The 4,277-nt window shown below is 36.5% G+C and overlaps 1 pseudogene; it reads left to right on the top strand.

Moving 5' to 3' along the window:
- Nucleotides 1-1,973: 1,973 nt before the first annotated feature.
- Nucleotides 1,974-2,320, top strand: LOC109490156 (annotated as a pseudogene).
- Nucleotides 2,321-4,277: the final 1,957 nt, after the last annotated feature.

Below are 4,277 nucleotides of genomic sequence, written 5' to 3'. Positions count from 1 at the left end.
TAGCTGGAGCTCTAAGAGAATTGAAACCTCAGTGAAAAGGTAAAGTAGAATAAAATCTACACACTGACACAGGAAACAGATAGACAGCAATGAAGCTTCTCCCTGGCTAAATTCTGGATGGGGGGAAAAAAAAAGAAAGAAAAAGAATTCGGAAACCTGAACTCAAGTCTTTGAATATTAGAGTCTAAGTTACTAACAACTACAAGATAGAGAAATTCACATCTCAATAATAAAGATAAAAATTGGTTCCAAATCTGTGAGTACCTAACAAAGCAAATATAAAAACATTCTAAAGAGACATTCCACCATCAGATCACAAGAAGATCCGACAGAAGGAGGTCTATTGAAATATCACAATAAAATAGGGGAAGATTATTAAGAACTGAAGAGTGAATCATAGAAGTGAGAGATAAATTGGAGAAAATCTGCAGCAGACAGTGAGATAGAAACATGGAAAAGTTCAGAGACAGGGAGAATAGATTGAATGAATGCCCAACACACGTTTGACAGGAGTTCCAGGAGACAATATGGAAAGTAACAACATAGTTGTTAGAACACAACATAGTTGAGACTTTTCAGAATTAAAATTCTTCATTTTCAAGAAGCATAAGCTCCGTAAAGAACACATAATTCCACACTTAGACATAATTGATTAAAACTTCAGAACATTAAATCAAAGAGAATATGTAAAATACAACTGAAATAGAGAAGATGTTACATAAAAAGAACAGTAAGTAGACTGACTATAGATAGCTCAACAAAAACAACAGGGGTCAAGATTATGGAATAATATCTTTACAGTGTGGAAAGAGAGTAACTGTGAACCTATAATTCTCTGTCCAGCTAATCTCTCAAGAATGAGGGTTATATGAAGAAAATTTCAGATAAACAAAGGCTGAGAGAATTTTCCCCTGACAGTCTCCTCCTTTAGGAAGAAGGATTTAAGTCCTGGGAGAAATGGGATGCATGAAAATTTTGGGAAATATGTGAGTAAATAATTTTATAATCTTTGTTTTGTTTGTGTGGAAAGCAAAGCTATTGATTAAACTTTAAGTAAACTTTAGAAGTTAAAATAACCACAGAAGACTATAAATGGTACTGTAAAACTGAAATTAGTAGGGACAAGAACAAGACATGAGTTGTATTACACTAAGATTAATCCAATGGAAGAACAGGAAAGAGAAGAAGTGTAAAGAAGGCATAGTATGGAGAGAATAATATTACGTATACAAATAAAGTCATCGAGTGAATATAGTAAAATTAAGCAGCATTAGAAGTGTATTAGATGTGTGTTCACATTTAATTCTTACAATGTCAGGCAACAAGCATCATAAACATGTCATTTTATAGATTATGAAACTGGCAATGCAAATGATTTAAATAATTTGTTCAAATTCACATAGCTAGAACTCAGAGGGTCTGGGTCTGGAGTCCATTCTGTTACCACTATAGTTTCTCTATATACAAAATTCAGATGGTGAAATAAATCTAAAGTTATCACTAATTAATACGTAAATGGTTTAAGATAGTAAAATATAAATGGTATAATATTGCCTATTAAAAGACTCTCAGAACAGATTAAAAGAACAAAAACATCAAAATATGTTATTTACAAAAGAAAAGCCTTACATAATAAATAATAAAATAATTAATAATGAAATTATGAAGGTGGGAAAAGATACCAAACAATGTCTAACTAAAGAAATGCTTACTTTATATTAATAACAAAATAGACAGTAAAGCAAAAAAAGTCTTACAAGGAGTTAAAATGATCATTATATGATGAAACAGGAATAATTTATCAAGGAAATAGACAATACTATTAAATTGCATTTTCAAGATGAAAGCAAAAAAACTGCAAATCTAAAGAGTTACTTGGAGAATATACAAACAATCAGCTTCTTTCCTTTCTCTCTTCCAGCCATTTTGGCAGCTGCTCCTGGTTGGAGCCATCCTGCACCTAAGGCAGGATGATGGTGCCTGCAAAGAAGACAAAAAAGTCCCCAGAATCAATCAACTCTAGGCTCCATCTTGTTATGAAAAGTGGAAAGTATGTGCTGGGGTACAAGCAGACTCTGAAGATGATCATATATGGCTAAGCCAAACTGGTCATCCTTGCCATCAACTGCCTAGCCTTGAGGAAATCTGAAATAGAATACCATGTCACATTGGCCAAAACTTGTGTCTATCACCACAGTGGCAATAATATTGAATTGAGCACAGTATGTGGGAAATACTCCAGAGTATGGTATTGGCTACCATTGATCCAGGTGATTCTGATAACGTTAGAAGCTTGCCAGAACAGACTTGTAAAAAGTAAATCACGCAAAATTTTTCTTTAATAAAATTGACCAGAGCTTGTTTTAAACACACATACATACATAATCAGCTAAAGAATAGCATTATTTCCTTGATATTTATATATCAGAAAATATTCATAGCATAATCTTCCTCTAGTTTTATAAATACCCTTTGCTAACACTCATGCTCAAAATTAACAAATCAAACTTGTTCAGAGTGCAAGGGATGAACACTTTAGCCAAAATTTCAAACATGCCTTGGACATAGTTCTAATGATGTCCCAATGTAAACAATTTATTTATGACAACTTTCCTGATTTTTCCAACTAGGTACATCTCTCCTTATTTTGAATCTCCAAAATTCTTTGCTCATATTACTTTATTGAATATGTCTTACATTAACTTGGTGGTTCTCAACCAGGGGCATTTTTCTCCACCACGGGACATTTGGCAATGCCTGGTGACATTTTTGGCTCTCATGATTGTGGGGAATCTTGTGGTGGGTAGAGGCCAGAAACAATGCTAAGCATTCTAAAATGCACAAGGCAGTTCCCTACAATAAGAAATTCTTTGGCCCAAAATATCAACAATCCGGAGGTTGAGAAGGAGAAACCCAGTTTTAGTTTGTAGCTTGCTAATTTTCTTTTTTATCTTCTTCACTTTCAGTTACATTGGAAGTATCATGGGGACACCTGGGTGGCTCAGTTGGTTGAGTGTCTGCCTTTGGCTCCAGTCATGATCCAGGGCCTGGGATGGAGCCCTGCATTGGGCTCCCTGCTCAGCAGGGAGTCNTTCCCTACAATAAGAAATTCTTTGGCCCAAAATATCAACAGTCCTGAGGTTGAGAAGGAGAAACCCAGTTTTAGTTTGTAGCTTGCTAATTTTCTTTTTTATCTTCTTCACTTTCAATTACATTGAAAGTATCATGGGGACACCTGGGTGGCTCAGTTGGTTGAGTGTCTGCCTTTGGCTCGGGTCATGATCCAGGGCCTGGGATGGAGCCCTGCATTGGGCTCCCTGCTTAGCAGGGAGTTTGCTTCTCCCTCTTCCTCTGCCCTTCCCCCTGCTTGTGCTTACTCTCTTGCTTTCTCTCTCTCTCTTTAAAAAAAAAAAAAAAAGGTCTTAAAAAAAAGAGAAGGTATCATGGACCGGGTCTTACCTGGGATTCCATAGAATATGTAGTGTTGTGCCTGCTACAAGGTACGTTAACATTTGTGAAACTGAGTTTTCATTCAACGTCAATCCTTAGTGTCCACTACATGTGGGGTGTTCTCTTCAGAATGTGTGTGAAAGTGTCTAAGCAAGTAGTCTTTATCCTCGTGGAATTCCCAGATTAATAGTGAAAAAGAGGTTTAAATAGATACTTCATAATTCAATACACTATGTACTTGAACAAGAATATGAGGGAAAACTATGCAGTGTGAAGCCGGAGTCAGAACTAAGGAGATTTCATATAGTAGGTCGAAAACAAAGNAGTGTCCACTACATGTGGGGTGTTCTCTTCAGAATGTGTGTGAAAGTGTCTAAGCAAGTAGTCTTTATCCTCTTGGAATTGCCAGATTAATAGTGAAAAAGAGGTTTAAATAGATACTTCATTCAATACACTATGTACTTGAACAAGAATATGAGGGAAAAGTATGCAGTGTGAAGCCGGAGTTAGAACTAAGGAGATTTCATATAGTAGGTCGAAAACAAAGCAGAACCTATTTGGCCTACAATAATACTGAAAAGTTGCTTTTCCTATTTCAGTGGTAAACTAGGATTAGAAAACAGGGGCCCCTGGGTAGCGCAGTCGTTAAGCATCTGCCTTCGGCTCAGGGCGTGATCCCGGCGACCCGGGATCCAGTCCCACATCAGGCTCCTCTGCTATGAGCCTGCTTCTTCCTCTCCCACTCCCCCTGCCTGTGTTCCCTCTCTCGCTGGCTGTCTCTCTGTCACATAAATAAATAAAATCTTTAAAAAAAAAAAAAAGAAAAA

Source organism: Ailuropoda melanoleuca, chromosome 1 (genome assembly GCF_002007445.2).
Source record: "Ailuropoda melanoleuca isolate Jingjing chromosome 1, ASM200744v2, whole genome shotgun sequence".
NCBI lineage: Eukaryota > Metazoa > Chordata > Mammalia > Carnivora > Ursidae > Ailuropoda > Ailuropoda melanoleuca.
This window is presented reverse-complemented; position numbering and strand designations above follow the sequence as displayed.